The sequence below is a fragment of the Dermacentor andersoni genome, chromosome 9 (genome assembly GCF_023375885.2).
Source record: "Dermacentor andersoni chromosome 9, qqDerAnde1_hic_scaffold, whole genome shotgun sequence".
Taxonomy (NCBI): Eukaryota; Metazoa; Arthropoda; class Arachnida; order Ixodida; family Ixodidae; genus Dermacentor; species Dermacentor andersoni.
The window spans coordinates 54,768,595-54,785,629 of record NC_092822.1 but is presented as its reverse complement, the minus strand read 5'-3'; the positions used below and the strand labels follow the sequence as shown (position 1 = coordinate 54,785,629).

At 48.2% G+C, this 17,035-nt stretch overlaps 1 protein-coding gene across 6 annotated transcripts in view; it reads right to left on the bottom strand.

The window, feature by feature from the left end:
* The window catches only part of FoxP (forkhead box transcription factor P), a 442,873-nt gene that overhangs the window by 141,527 nt on the left and 284,311 nt on the right, over nt 1-17,035 (bottom strand). The window lies entirely within an intron of this gene.

Sequence of the window (17,035 nt, the reverse complement as noted above, 5' to 3'; positions counted from 1 at the left end):
GACGGCAACGTATTATTTATCACTAGCAGAATGCAACAAAGCTCGCGACGCACTTGTAAGGAAAAAAAGAAATGCCAAATTTCCATGTTGCGAACCCCCCAGTAATGCCCTTTGTCGAGTCTCCACATATTGTTGACGCGTATACAAGCACGTTCTTGCATGGTATATTAGGAGGCGTTTCAGCATGCCGCCATATGCAGAGCTGAGCCAGCAAATGCGTACATGCACCTGCCTTTGCGTGCGCGCGAAGAAATGTCACACGTTTATGAATCGCAGCATTCGGAAAGAAAGAGAGAGAGAAAAAAAAAGAAGAAGGCGTAGGAAAAACAAAGAAAAAAATTGAGAGAAGAAAAAAGAAAACGTACCGGGACGGTATCTCGAGAGATAACGTTACTTTATGAGCAATTATTAGACAACTTTAGTATAGCGTTTGCAAGCAAACTTAAACGCATTACGTACATTGCTCAGCGATTGGAACGCGATACTCAGACAGCATTGCGGCCGGCGCTTTTTGTGCTACCGGTGATTGCTGGGTGATCGTTGAGGAGGCCGAATGCAGTTACGATGCATCAAAGAGATCGTCGCTTTCATGTGAGACGAAAATGCATCATCTCAGTGTCAGCAGCGCCCACCGGTGGCGCAAGAAAGTACCGGCCGCCATGTTGTCCGAGTATCGCTGAGTGCTATAGAATTGAGTACTGTATACGTAAAGAAATAGCGCTGCAATCACTGCGCACGCTCCGCACGTTATTAGATTCCTGTGGTTTACGCGCGCTATGATAGCGCACGGTATTTGGCGAGTTTAACGTTCGTAATGTTTACGAACGCTAATAAATAGCGTTGTCCAACATGGCGGCACCCATGGCTCCCGCGTCAGCGTCAATTTTCGTGATAGCTACGCACTCGCGTTGACGGCCAGTGCCTGTTGAAATTTTTCGCTTTCTCTAAACTCACCTGAAACGTTAGTTATGAGCGCATTGCGCGTTCAGTTTCTAAGGTCATTCCGGCGCCCGTAGGCCTAGCGAGAGGCGCCCGTATAGTAACAACAGGATCGTTGCTAATGGATTGTCTTGGCTTGGATACGCTTGGCACGCGGCACCAGATGGCGCCCTGTTCGATAACGTCTTCCTTACGTTTGCGTTCCCGCGCGGTAAGCTAGAAGTCTTGGAAGGACGCGCAGCGCAACGTCCCTCGAAGGTGATTATACATTTAACGTACGTAAGGCGACAAACGCTATTCCAAAACTGTTTGTTTACAGGCGATTCGGTACAGGTGAACGCTGGAACCGGCGTATACCAGGCCGAGCCTATGCCATCCTTCGCGCTGATCGTATGCAGACGAAGATATACTATTCCTCGCGTGTGCGGGTCCCAGCCAACTTTATCAAAGGTTCATTCAACTATTCATTCGACCAGATACAACCCCCCAGCTATGTGCGTCATTGTGCGAGAACGAGCGGTACTACTACTACGCGCATATTCACGGCGTTCTCGAGCAGCGCACGTTCGCCGTTGCTGTGCTGGCGGGAGGCTTCGTCGTGGTTCGAACCGCGAGCGTTAAGCGCAGCTATAGTTCAGCAACGCGTGCAGACGCAGCTAGTCGAGAATGTGCAGCTGCTTCAATAGTTCACGAACAGCGCAGTGCGTCAGAGCCTTCGCTTTGCGCAAACGCCACACATGGCAATCCCTCGCTTTATGCAAACGGTATTTGTTTGAACTGCCTCGCGCGTGCGATAGCCTGGACTACGATGTCGCCACACGCCGCTGCATGCGTCAGCATCTGGCGACGATGATTCGGAGAGACATAAACACGCGCTGCTCGGTTTGCTATAGATGCCAGCGCCGGTTTGACGCCTCCGAGCCTTTCATTAAGTTATCCCGACGATCTGAATAAGTGAAATCAAGGAATGTACGTGTATCAGCAAATGCGGCGTCTACAGAAACGTCCGCTAACTGTTTTTGTTTCCTCTTTTCTTTGGTAAGGACGACACAATGAGAGCGACAGGAAGCAAACCGTTTAAATTTTCACCCAGCGAATTGCACGCCCGCGGCGCTTGGGTGTAGGCAGTGAACGTGGACTGAGCATGTGAGCGATTAACTGACGGTTAACTTGCGCCATTAAACATCAATCAATCAATCAACCGTCGTTTCAGGCGCGATTGTTCCCTAACCACATCAAACAGTTGAAGGAGATACGTCAGTTAAACACTCGAGTGACGCACAGATTCCAAATTGTGTCCACATCAGCGAGGTTTTGTGTTCAGGCAAAAGGTTTTCTATCACTGTGAATTGGCGATCGAAAGCAGTTAGACGTGTCACATTGTGGATATTTTTTTAACGCGCTTCTAAAATGCAACGACAGAAACCGCCCGCATAACGTGCCGGCTTAAAGATAGGACTCTTGTTATTTTGTTCTTGTTGAGAGAGAGAGAGAGAAACGAAGAGGGAAAGGCAGGGAGGTTGACCAAGGACGTGCCCGGTCGGCTACCCTACACTGGGGGAGGGGAAAAGGGAAGACCAGATAAGGAGAGAAAAGAAAAATAATTGCTAGTCATTCACATTCAGTTGCAGGGGAATATCCCCTGTCACAAGGGTTCATGTAATCCAGCGTCCTTCAAGAAACGATGGCTTTTGTGGACTTTTTCAATGTACCCTCTTATTCTATCGTTCCTCGTAGGATTCAGGGCGAATCCTCACTCGTGAGTGGCACAGTCCATGTGCGGCACTGGCGAACAGATATTTTTCGCGAGACTCGACCCTCTTCGATGTCTGTATCAACAGCTGCACTGTTCGCAGTATTACAGCAGGAGCGACTGATCTTAATGCACAACATCTACATCTTGCGTTCTTCTAGATGTTACGTACGTAAACAACGCGACTGATTAGGACCAGTTAATTCACTAAAGGTACGTGATTATGGATCCACGATAAAGTAATATCAGTGAGACCCCCTTATATAGGCCGACTTTTGTAAGGAGCCGTTTCACTTACCATAAACTTTGACAATTTGTCGCTGGCTCGGACGGCGCGGCTAACGCTGGGATCGTGCTCTCGGTGCGATGGATAAGGGAAAAAAAAATTCCGACATAACCAATCTCATGATAAATGTCGACAGTAATGTGATTTGCATTTAAAGCAACGTACCCACAGCGTATTGCAACGGAGCCGAAACACGTCATGCACGAGGCATGTATACTGCAGCGGGGCTCCCCTCTCTTTCTTTGACACGCCGCGCCATCCAGTGGCGCCTCCACGAAGTTTGCGCGCAGCCTCCGCGGAGGCTACATACGGCGCGCGCGTGAACTCAGAATTGTTCCCTCGCTGTCAGCGCACCTTCGTGGCGCAGGGCTGAAGCTTCGCGCTGCTGTGCTTGAGGAAGCCGTGTGAAGCAGGTTCGATTGCGGCCAGTTTTAAAACATTTTTTTTTTTTCGAAGAGTGGCGTGAAATAGGTTAGATAGGGACTTACATACATACATGCATGCACGTACATACGGCTAAGTGGCTGAAGTTCGCCTAGTATGATAGAGTCGCATGTAAAAAAATGAAAAGTGGCAGTTTCGCCAGAAAGGGGAAGCATCGATTGCGATAGCAAAATAAAACACAAGTATACCAAGTAAGGATAGTATACTTATCGGCCGTGTAAACTTGGAAGCATTCGCTCGCTAACCATATTACGAACTGAATTTACGAGCCTGGTGTAAGCGCGCACAAGGAAACGTGCACATCACACTCGACGAGCGCAGTCACTCGTCAAAACAATGGCGTGAGCAAGCCCGGCAGTAGAAGCGAGCGAAGTGACCTTTGTCTGTCGCTTCAACACAAGAACGGCGAGAACACAGCGCACACAAGGGTATGTGCCGTCTGCCGATCCATTACGGCGTACGCATTTGCTGGCGTAGTCGATGAAGCATAGTCGATGACAGAGATGAAGTTTCCTCTCTGTGATCTTTCTAACCCCTAACTCCCATCCCCAGTGTAGGGTAGCAAACCGAAGACTGATATCTGGTTAGCCTCCCTGCATTTACTCTTCATCTCTCTCTCTCTCTCTCTCTCTCGAAACCACCCGAGACTTTTCGCCATGAATCGCCGTGTCCGGATTCATAAGAATGGTGCTTGTAGTGGTGAGTTTTGCGGCTCCTTTGCTTAGTACTTGGTTACCTAGAAGAAGTTACTGCAGGGAACTCATGCGCTAGTGTCTGTCGGAAGCTGCTTGCATGACGGTTCAGCCAGCACGGGAATCATGATTAGTATATCGATTTATTTAAACTTCGTCCTTCTGTCCTCAAATGGCTTAGTGCCTTTGCGTATTGTTAAATTTCAGCAAATATTCGCGCGAGAAAATAACACTTCTTCGCAATATTACCGCATGTACACAGAACATTGTTGCCATCTGCATTCAGAAATGTAGGACTGCAGTGTTTTAACATTTACGCCGATAATGGCTGATCAAAGGAAGTAAATAAAACCGCATGAACGTCTGTAGCCGCAAGCACGAAGATGAAAGAAATCCACGGACCAACCCCAATTTCCATGCTACATGAACGAACACAGCGCCAGAATTACTTCTAGTAATTTTAATATAGGAAACTATGTCGCTTACCCCCGCCGACAGGACTCCAATACCTTGAGCTACGACCTGTCGGCCAACATCTTCCTATGCGTATTCTCGAACACAGAATGCGAGCAGATGCTGATTCTGCGTGCATACAACAGTCTGTATATTCGAAGAAAAAAAAAAGAAAACGACGAAAAAAATAGCAATATATATACTAATAAGAGCAGTGTAGAACTATGTTCTTTTGCACACCAACAATGCAACCCCCCTCTCCCCCACCCTGTCACCGTTTAGCTCAAATAACGCACGCAGTTCAAATAACTACGATGAACAATGAGCGACTGCTTTCGCGAGAAACACATGTGCTGTTTGCACGGAAGCTTTTGGAATGCGCCGTTGTGCCACTTGACGATAAAAGTAAAAGTATCTTCTTTTAAATGCGTAAGCACCTCTATGCATATCGAACGAGGAAACCTGTCCGTCCTTCCATCCGTCACGTAAGACAAGTCGCTTTAGAGGTAGGGCCCGCAGCAGCGAGAGAATTGACTTCCGTGCTGCCCCTTGCTTTAACGCTAACTTAGCGGCGAGAACACAGCGCACACGAAGCTATCAGCCCTCGGCGCACTCTGCCCCCATCGCAGATCGCTTCCAAGATATGGCACGCGCGACCGCGCCATACGCAGTCGCCGCCAGAGTGCGGTTGATAATGGTGCAGCATGAATGGATGAGGCGCTAAAGAGCGATAGCGGCTTACGATAACTGGAACATCATCAGCGCACCTGTCGCCGCCGCCTGCCGTAGTTTGCTTGCGTCATCAACTGCGCCGCCGACCGCAGCAATTTGTGTCACCGCGTCGCTGTCGTTTATACTGGTCGGATCAAGTTTCATAGCATTGATAAGGATATCGGACTGCGTGGAGATGGGCAAGTGGCACGATGCTTACGCATACTTAGCCAACCTCCAGAGGAATTTATGCGCGAACCTTTGTTGTTGAGAGTTGGTGGCACGCGTTGTTGATATTCCATTTCACTCCCGTTGCTTGCTCACTGCCGCGAAAGCTACACGTGACGCGTCAACCAAACAGAACAGAGGCAACCCTTTGTTTGACGCCGGCTGAACGGAAGTTCGCGGAAAGATCGGCACCTCGAAACGGGCGAGACGTCCTCCTTTCATTGTGACACCAATAAGACGGACACTCCAGGCGAGTTTTCGCCGTCACCGTGATGTTCCGTATGACGTCCAAGCTTGATAAGATAGCATTGGGCGCCTTATCAACACCGCCCAGAGCAGTTTCCAGTTGATGTTGGCCGTATGGGGTGGGTGCGAGCAAAAGCGCGCGCGAGGCTGGGCCGAGCAGGGCTTGATGCGCGCCGCGTTCCCGCGCGTGAAGTGTCGCGGCTCCTCCGCTAGCTCGGTGCGGTTGCGCAGGCAGTCCGCTCGGCTGAGTGCATACGCGGCTCGCGCGTCGCATCTTGGGGGCGATATGCGGCGGGTGCAAAGCTGAGCTCGAGATTGACGGTGGCTTCATGTGCGCTGGCTTCCCGAACGCCTAGTTTTGGAGGTCGCGTGATCTCAAGTTTCGGAGACGTGGTGAAGCGAGAGGCCGCAACGAAGCGTTCGCTCTCCGCTGCCGGCGCTCTTCATCACGCCATCATTATTGTCAAAGCCAGCGATCGCAGTAATCTAGTTAGGTCTATACGCGTTCTTCCTGCGTGCGCGTGAAATCATGCTTGTTGATTTAATTAGGAAGCGAATGCCTAGTGAAACTACTACGGCCGATAAAACTAGGAACCTCACTTCGTGTAGATTAATATTTTTGCTATCGCCAACAATGCTTCGCCTTCCCCGGGCGGAAATGTGACTTTTTGTTCTGAAATACGCAGCGGGCTCTCGTTATACTGACTGGCTGACGCAGACTCAAGTATAAACATCTACTAACGTGTCCATGTTGGCCACCCACGGAGGTTGAATCAGCCGTGTTAAGATACGTTCGACTGCAGGAAAATTATAGTTCTATATGTATGTCTCTCACAGAAGAACGTGCCCGAAATCACCATTACTCAGTAGTGGCTTCGAACTGAAAGTCACGCAGCGTTGAGCGAATCCCCTAACGGACACTGAAATGCCACTAGGGTCACACAAAATCTCCCGTCACTTCTCAACAACAACAACAAAAAAAGATCCTTTCATTTACACTCTCCTCCCATTTCTCTTATTATTTGACACTGTTTCCTAGCTAATAATTTCTTTGCCTCGTATCTATTTCCAGGCGCTCGACGCGCATATATTTATACGGGGTGTTTCAGCGAACACTAAACATTTTTTGACAGCTGCCTGTAGCAGAAAGCCCCATTTTAGGCGGACATTACTCTCACAAAAAAATTGAAATGCATAATCGGATAATTGATAATTGATTCTGGAGCGAGAGAGAGAGAGAGAGAGAGAGACTACGTGCGGAATCGCGGCTTTTGCGAGTCATTATTTTATTCCTGAAAACAATGACTCACAAAAGCCGTGATTTCGCACGTAGTTGTTTAGTTGTATTAGTGGGGACAAAAGGACGAGGAATCTACATTTTTTAATTGATTTTTTTAGGTGGTTGACCAATAATTTTTCGTCGTGATTCACAATGAATGACGGGCATGTACGCTGACATTTCAGCAATACGAAGAGATAAGGAAAAAAAAACCGCGCGTAATCGCTCAACTTCCACCCGCGCAGCGAGATCACCCATCGACATTCAAACCAGAATATTTCTTTCCTGAAATGCTTTTACGTCCTCGCCACGTAAGTGCTTACAACGCGCTTATAATGCCTAGTCACGCGGGCATTAGCACTGCCCGTACTGCGGATTTGCCATCGCCAGGCGGTAATTTTCTCTCTCTCTCTCTCTCCCGCAATATTTCTTTTTTACTTTGTTTTATAGAGCATGCGGCGACGCACAGGTGCTGACGTATACAACTAAACCTCTCTACAGTCCGCGAGAGAAAGAGAGAGAGAAACTAGTATCGCGCGTTAGCGACATAGTAGCAGTTAGTAAATGTCTCGGTGCACATGCGCGCTATAGGTGTCCCCTGCGCGAATGTTCCCCGTCTCCTTGCATCGCTCACACCGAGCAGTCATCGCGTTTCTGCCGGAGCAGACTAGTCCGTCGCCTCGAAGAACAAAAGAGGCCTTGCACACGCCGCTCGGTCGCGTTAAAGCGAACAAGCGTTTCCGTCGGAACCGCCGGAAGTGACGCGACGAGAGCCCTTTATTGCGCGCGCGTAACTTAAGAGAGCTTAGCTTCGACATTACCACATTCGTTTTAACTTCATTCGCCGCTCTCGCGTCGACGCCGAATGCGGTTTACAATTCCTTTCTCCGTGTCGGAGGAACGCCGTAAACAGCACGCTGAAAGGACAGGATAGAAACGAGTAAAGATAGATACAGAGACACAGAGAGATGTCGGGAGTCCGACGAAGCCCAGTGCGTGCGCTGTCACTTTATTTTTCCGCCGTGCGCACGGAACGGAGAGCGAACGTGACAAAGGTCGACCCGCGCGTGTTTGGTTGCGTTACCTTCATTCGCAAACAAGTACAGCTGTAAGCAAGCGTTCGAAAGAAATAAACGAGTAAAAGTGACAAGTTATCGGCGGCACAAGACGTCTCGGTTGCTACGCAACGTTGACGCCTGTCGCAATTATGCTCGACGGCGCGCTCGTGCAGAAAAAGCTGCCGTCATCCAACCGCGCTGAACTTTATTTTCTGCCCCTCACTTTTTGGCGATAGCCTACGAGTCCCGCGGTAGCAGCACGGTCACGTGGCTTCCGCCTACAAGATGACGACGCACGAGGAACCAGCGAAGTACTAAAAAGAGTACTGGCACGACATTTTTCAAGTTTTCTTTTTTCTTGCGTTAAATGGGCATTTTGATCGTCGAAACCACAGAAAATATACTGGCAACTGTCGAGTGCAATAAATAATTTGTTATAATAGGTTTCTATGAGCCCGTTTCGGTTTAGTTTCCCAGGAGGCGCACGTGGTCGCGACGTCACGACGTGGAAGGTGGTCACGTGGGATCAGGAAATCGTGACGTTTTCGCACTCGCTCCGACTATCGCATCTGACATGCTGCTATTCATTGCACGGTCCTATGTGGCAGCAAAACCGACAACCGAGAGAGCCGGCGCAAGGACCCGAAAGTCGTGACGTCCACCTCCCACGTTACCTCTGCTGCGTCATGACGTCACGACAGATACTGTAAACGAAACCGAAAGTGGTTCGCGGAAAAGCTACTGTGGTAAGTTATTTAAGGTGCTACGATTCCCATCAGAGTGTTTTCCGGGGTTTCGGGGTTCCGGCTCTCAAGTCGCAAATTTCACGCTATAGCTACTTTAATCAAGACGTTTGGAAGAGAGAGAGACAGAGAATTAGCTTTCTCTGAAAGGACGGCGAGGCTGACTTGTCACCTTTCAGTGTTGAGATTCAGCGATTTCCGATCGAGAAAGGCCGTGCGCAGTAAGAACAGGTCAGGATGCTTGCACGGGCAAAAAAAAAAAGAAAAGATATATTATAACAACGCAATTTAACAGGCACGACCAGGGCGATCGGGCGCACGACCTGGCCTCTACCGTGCTTTCTCGCGCGACGGCGATATTTACTATTCCATACTGATTGAGCTTATTTGCAATATACTCGACAGCTGTGCTAGTTTCCAGCGCTCACTGTCGCGCGTAGCTTTTCTGTATCAGAGCATGATCACGTTCGTGGCCTAAACGTATGCGCGCTGTCGGCATCGTCAGGCAGTTTTGGTTTCACGCATGCGCAGAAGCTTTGCGCGCGCAAACGAGAGAGTTCTACGTGCGCCATGCGCCGCATGCGTGCGATGCTTACAGTTTCGCGTACGCAACGAGTCTTTGGGTGGAGACTTCGCGAACGTATAGATCGTTGCTTCCGCATGTCAACTTGACCGCGTGTCTACTAAAGTTTATCCAAGACGAGTCGGAATCGGAGCCAACGCACGAATGTATCGCAAACTGCGCGTGCCTGCTAGCTTGCGCTGCGTTCTCTGTCTAGTAGGTCGCAAAGTACGTCACGTCCGTGGGGAGTGCAACGCGAAGGTGCAGATTTCACGTGCGTGCACGTGAAATGCGACGGGCTCCCTGCGCTCGGCGCATGCGCATTTCGATCACGCAAGATATTCACGTACGCAGCGCTACTGCGTGCGCGAAGCTAGAACCGTGTGCTGACTCAAAAAGAAAAAAAAAAGAAAGAGAAGGAAAAAATAAAAGCTCACACAGAGCTGATTCTGCGCAGAAGGCTTAATTTCTACAAAAGCATGGCGCCGTTTAGTAGCTGGCTTCCAATTCTGGTCCCGCAAGAAAATTAGCTGGCCAAAAAAAAAAAAGAAGAAAAAAAGACCACCATATTCGTCCACCATTGGCTAAGGCACTAGGCTCATAAGCCTCTTTGCGCTGCAGTTTTGACGCAATATGGCGGTCGTGCGGCCCAATAAAGCACTCTCGTTCAGCATCAGCTGTGAAACACACGCCAGTGCTGAAGTACATATAAAGAAAGCCCCAAAACTCGAACGATGAACGTGTGTCTTGTGGGATCGACACCGGCCACGATTGTTCGGCCGTATATCGTGTGCTACCATTGTGACACGAGGTCGCGCGTTCGCAATCCCGTTGTTGAAAGGAGCAGCATTTCCATGGAGGCGAAATGGAAGAAATGCTCGCGTGTCAACCTTAGAGCGCAAGTCAAAGAACCTTATGCAGTTGAAGCTATCACAATTAGCCCTCCAGTTCGGGATGTTGAAATTCAATCAATCAATCAATCAATCAATCAATCAATCAATCAATCAATCAATCAATCAATCAATCAATCAATGTAACCACAGTGCGATCACGCATTAGATTTGCTACACGCACGGTGAATCGAGTGACAGCGCGTGCCGACAACCTGCACGAGGACACGTGACAGCAGCGGCAGTCTAAAGGTATAGTATTCGTGTGACTTCACCGTACGTCGTTTTACTGTGCTATTAATAACTTCCACTGTGCTACTATAGAACAAGTGGATCGAAATGACGCGCAATCTTTTACTGCGCTGGCCGTGCAACAATATGGCGGCCTCGATGACGTCAGCGCGTGCCCCCTACAGTGATTGGTTTCGAGCGGCGCGCCCCTCATCCGAAGCAATTCGCGATCCGGCGTAGATGATAACCGCGAAATGGAACGAAGCGAAATGTATCGCTGCGTTATACCGCGGCGTGGAAACGCCGAAGGCCGCATAACTAGGTGAAACTGCAACTCGCCATACAAGTTTCACCCTATGAGAGCAAAGAGCGCAACTTTACTTCGCCGGTCCGACGTGGCAAGGGCTGCAGCCGTGTAATGCACGCGTCGAAGAAGCAAGAATAGAAATAAAATAATAACTGCACGTGACACTGATTCGACCATAATGAGAAGGCCCGCTCATAACAACCCCTGAAGCGCTAGCGGTACAAGTTAAGTTTACTCCGCATTTCTAAACCGGTCGCAGTATGGCGGCCTTTTCCTAAGCGGCTACAGCAGGAGCTCGTATCCCAATGGAAAAGCATATATAAAGGCAACATAAGTTTTTCGTCGCTCTTTTCTTTGACCGAAGAAAATGAAAGGCTGCCGAGCAGCTCAGTCGACCAAATGATGCCTTGACTAGAGACAAAAGGACTGGATTTTTCCGTTATCGTTCCTTTTTTATTTTTTTAACATCTAACCAGTTCTCCTAGCACGCGACTCTTCGGATATCTTAACCAGCGACGCTCGGGCAATATGTCGCTCCTAAGCTATAAATTTTATTTCTCTTCGAGAGCCGTGCCGCTTACGAGGATTCGGAGTGTGTGCGTGGCTTGAATGAAACGCCATACGCCGAACCTGCCTAACTATATGCTTCTGGTGACTATATCTCGCGGCAGAACGCTAAGCAAGGACAGGTTGTGTAACAGGTTGTTAAAAAGGCAGGAGGGACGGCAGACATGTGTAACGAGAGCCCGTAAGTGGCCAGCGAAAGAAATGCCAAGAAGAAAGGGTGCAGTCGCAGAATTGCGCTGACTGATACATTTCCTGCTCAATTTTTCTTGGCCCAGGATCCACTATAGCAGCCTCAGCCTTCTAGTGGTTATCTATCCCCGAATATGCTATCTTATAATGTTGCTCTGCTGTTTACCCAGAGTCCATGTAATTATTATTTAATCCGGTTTTTACTGACACGCCACGCGTTGCTAAATTTACCGTGCGTGATAAGTTCCCCGACGGCGTGGACACCTTTAGAGCTGGAGCAGATGTCTGTTTAGTTGTCCAGTTATCATTATTGTTTACTACCAGAACGACTAAAAGAATGGTATCTCATCTTAACGAGAGGGCAAAAGGGTAGCACTTGATCCAATTACTTTCTTTTCGAGTCCTGCGAGAGTTGTCTTGGCAAGAGCCTCTGTCTTAGCTGCGCGCTATCAAAATGGGTGAAAGCTCCGCGTTCATTTATCAAGAGGAAACGTTATCCGCTGCACCAATATTGAGGCTCGTCGCACTTAAAAATAAAAAACCTAAATCTGCCGACTTTACGGAGCAAAATTTTCGTTAAGGTGATCAATTATTAAATGAAAGTCGAAAAAAAAAATGATTAAGCTTTCAGTTTACAACTGTGTAACTTAATAAGCAATATAACAAACATTTGTAGACTGCACCTCTTGAGACATCTAACGCGGACAAACTTAGCTTATTATAGATCACTCTGAAACGTGCCAGGTTTTTGCGAGTAGGAATCTCGCTAAACAATCATAAACACCGTGACAACCTGACGTAAGCCGTGGACTCAAACATCCCATTTGTCTGCTCGCGATTGGTAAACCGTGCGTCAACGTCCCTCTTCTTTAACTTACTGCGATGCTCGGCAATTTTTTTGTGAAAGCTACCAGGTACTGAATAAAAATTCGGCGTCCTACAGCAGGTAGAACTAAGTGCGATCTCTTAAATGCAGCAAACTTAATTCGACTTCCTCCGGCGGCGATCTAATGAGAGAGTTCCTCTTTTTCACATGTTTTTGAATAGGGAGCTATTCAAAAACATGTGAAACATGAAACAATAGGGAGAATAGGGAGCCCCAAGCTAAACCTTCTTAAGCACAATACGTTTAGACTTCCCTCTCCCGTAGACCACAGCGCGCACACAAAAGAACAATAGCGCACAGTGAAACCCGGATGCACTTGTGCTGGCCCGTCCCAAGTTCAGCATCGTCGAGGCACGTAACGATAGTGGCGCATCTCAACGGACAAGTATCAGCGGACAAGACCTCCGAGATCTCGGGCGTGGAACGATGCGTCAGGTGCCGTGCCGGATGTTTCGGAGGCTAGCTAGCTAATCCACATGCGCGGCGCTCTACATAATACGCGATTAGCTTTGCGGTAGCAAGCTACAGTCTCCTACGCGGCGGGCGAGGGCACCATTTTACTTATTCACCGCACATTGGGTTCTCAGCGGGCCCCAGAAAATCGGCTCCGGTTGTTGATGGCGTCTCCGGAGTGGTGCACAATTTGACTATTATCAGCGATCTTCGATGCTGAGCGAATGCTCTTATCTCATGTGTCGCATACCATAACTATCTTTGGTGGCCTTAAGCTATGAACTTCCCAGTGGTCCCACTCCTTAACACAAATCCAGGCTTCTTTCAATTTCAAACTTTAAGACACATATAAATATGTGATCTTGCATAGGACGAAAAATTTGGGTTTAGTATAGGGTGGATAAAGATCGTCCAAGATGTAAGGTGCAAGAATCGAGGTGTAAATCTAGGAAAAGTGATTTTGCCTGCAGCGAAATCCCGCGGACATCTATGTATACATGTCCGTACACAATTTCAATGGACATTTTACAGACGATAGACTGTCCCAAAACGTTCTGTTGACATGTACCTATAGGCTTTTGCTCGACTAAAATTACCAGATGTGAATGAATCAGGTGTCGGTAAAACAAACAAATATTACTAACTGAAAACGAGAGAGAAACGTTCGGACCGACACTGATAGCTTTCTCCCACTCCGAAAGCTGCTTTAGAAAAAAATAAATAAAAAGCCCTTGAGAATGGAAATCAGCCGACAACACTTGTATACGATCGTATTCCATTAAGTAAGCCTCGGTAGTAATAATGGCTATTCGGAAACTAGTAAACTCGCTGCTGTTTGAACAACACACAAACATGCCCGAGTGAGCGGGTGTTATTGAGTTTGACGGGTGCAGAATGGACGAAATACGACTTGTCCCAGCAATTGTCGTCCTCAATAAATATCGCAAGTTGTTAGGTTTGTATTCAGATGCGACAATCAGTTTATTATATATTCCAGTAGCTTTAAATAGCATACAATGCAGGTAGCTGTCGCTGACTATTGATCCAACCTTTATCGAACGTAAAGCGTACCTATACGGAGTCGCACAGGAGGCCTTGCACTCGCATCCAATATGAGCTGCAACTTGATGCCCGCGGTCGAAGGTGCTCTAAGACTGCCAGTCGGTGGAATCGCAAGTCTACCAGTCAAAAAATGCCATTCAATGGAACGATGCTTCGGACTCCAATGTCTCGTATGCCGGCGCCACCAGACAGTCTTGATGTCCCTTCGAACATGGGCACCGTATGGAATCTCAAATTGAACGCGACTGTACGTAAACGCTATCAAAGCTATATAATAAGCCCGAGCTTGGCATAAGAGAACGCATAAATATTTTCTTTCTTTCTTGTTTCCGCCAGAAAATTTTTACAAGAACCTATCGGTTGAAAACCTCTTCCTCTTGTGTAGGCCTGCGTAATAGAAACACGTACAGTCGACGTCACAAGCCCATGTATTCCATCATACGAACGTGCAATACAGACAATGCGATAAAACAGTCTCATGGCAGTGCCGGTAGCTGCCGACCGTCTCCCGTTCTTCTTACAATGAAGCCGCACAAGAAGTAATGCCTGTTCAGTATTTCTACATGAGATAGAGCCTCTATAGGGTGTGCCAGCTAACGTTAGGTTCAACGAGAAATACATTACCAAAACACGGTGCAAGATAGCATTTTAAAGCCTATGGTGATTCGTCGTCAGACCTATGGCGACCGAACAGCGTATGTCTTATAATTGTATCTTGCCCCATGTTTTCTAAGTCTTCTTCCAGCGAAGCTGATAGCTTCTACTTGGTCGGGATTTTGCGTGACGTGCTCACCCGAAACAAGGCAGTAGCTGGATAAGGGGCCTCTTGCTTCAGTTTACGCGTAACAGAATTATGTTTTCTCGTGTATTCGAATTACAGTCCGATGCTATCGTTTCTGTGTGTTGTGTGTGAGTCACACTTTACGAGTTTTATGACGCATTTTACTTTGAGAAATTCAATTACTTCCATAACGCACTTGCGCTAGGCGGAGGACCCACAAGAATGAGGTCGTATGCTGTGCTAACGGTACCGTCACCTAGCGGACACGGCCACAACTATAGACCTGAAACGGCGGCTGGAAAATAGTTTCCGCGTAACAGATCTAGTTTTCTCGAATATCCGAATAACAATCCGAGGCTACCATGCCTGCTACTTGTGTGTAAGTCGTACTTAACGCATTTTCTGAGGCAACTTACTTTTAAACATTAATTTAGTTCAACAAGGCACTTGCGCTTGGCGGACGGCCTAGAAGAATGAGGATGTACGCTACACATCCGCACACGTGCGTGCGCATTGTACGTCGCTTGCGGTGGTACTGCCTGCGTAACTCGTATGAATAAATTTCCTTGTCAACTCGTATAACGTCCGCATCAGCTTCCCTGTGCATTCACTTTCGCCGGGTGGAATGGAGGCGGTTTACCGAACAGACCTGCATGAATGAGCTGTACGCGCAGTCTCGTATGGCGGGTATCTGGGCTGGCTAACGTCCGTACGGTGGGCAAGAAAGATGGCGGTGCTGCGCGGTCTCGTAGAGGGGGGAGGGTATGGTATCCGAGCTGGCTAACGTCCGTAAAGTGAACAAAAAAGATGGCGGCGCGAGCGCCCATAGGGGAGTACGGCGGAGAAGAAGAAAGAAAAGACACGTGATTCGCGCGTAGCACCTGCGGATTGGGGGAGGGCACCCGCTCTGACCGCAGTTGCTGCCGGCTACGTCTGCTGTCGCCTGCCCTCAATAGAATGGCGCGGCAGTTGGGGCGGGTAAACACGGGGACGTGCGCCGGCTGTAGCCGCCGCGATGTCTAAGAATCGGATTGTTCATTGCAGAGGTAGACCATTGCAACAGTTGCGACTCCAACAAAAATGGGAAGACCATGCATTGTGCGCACGGCCGGAGAACAGGCCGAGTACGAGGAGAGGTGTTGACTTCAGAGACGCGACTATAACGAACGACAACCTGCGCGTGCGAAAGCGGTGAATGCGGCCAGTGTCTTTGCCTTCGAAGAACGTGAGCGAGAGCAGATTCGAAAGCCTAATTGTCGGCGTCGAGCGCAAGTTACCGATGAAGATCGCGCAATGGAGGCCACGAACAACTTTCAGCAACAGCTTCGCTGGCTGATCCGCCGCCATATGCTTGGTTCGGCCCGTAGTCCTTTTTTTCCTCATTTAACAGCTTTGCTAACGTTCGCTGGGACACACGGTATACTCCACTTGACCATCTACAGCGATAGATTTTTCAACTCCCCTTGGTGTATAATGTGTAATCTAGCAGACCATCGGTTATATTTTGCGCGCATTGTACAGCGCCTGCTTTTGTCTCCACTTGTTCCTTTTAATATCAGGCCAAATGTCACCTACTTGCACTTTATTTATTTATTTATTTATTTATTTATTGAGGTGGTGATATTGTGAGCTTTAACAATTTTCAACGCAAGCTTTTCGCGACATATGAGCATCTAATGAGTATACATAAAATAAATGACGCAAATAAATGGGAGAATTAGAAGAAACACACAATGACGAGCACTTAGCGTCAGTGCAGTTGTAACGATGATCAATGTATTCGACGCGATGATACATTTGATACGACGTGCACATAAGTTTTCTAAGAGAACGAACAATCGAAGTAAATAACTGAATAGCAAAAGTGTGCTGTCGCCTTCCTCTTCGTAACTCTTAAGAGTCACGCTTAAAATGTTTTACTGCGCATCGCTAGCTTTGCGGCAATTGCATCGGCTGTTCGCTTCAGACGCACCAACAAGTCAACGTCTCCTTATCGCATCCTTAAAAGAGACCGGTCTCATGGACATGTGGTAAAACGCCACGGTGATTCTATAAGAGACACTCGGGCGGAGCAATTGTCGGCCTTGATCGGCAGGCTAAACACGCCTGTTGCTACAACTCACCCCCACCACATCAACGATTCCTGCCGCTACATCCCGCTAGCACCCACGTGCTCATCGAGCCGTTGCTGGAAGGTTGGAAGACTACTAAAACAAAGAAAGACATGTACAGAGAGAAAGAAAGAAAAGAAAAAAGCGTGCACTTCGCCGGGCAC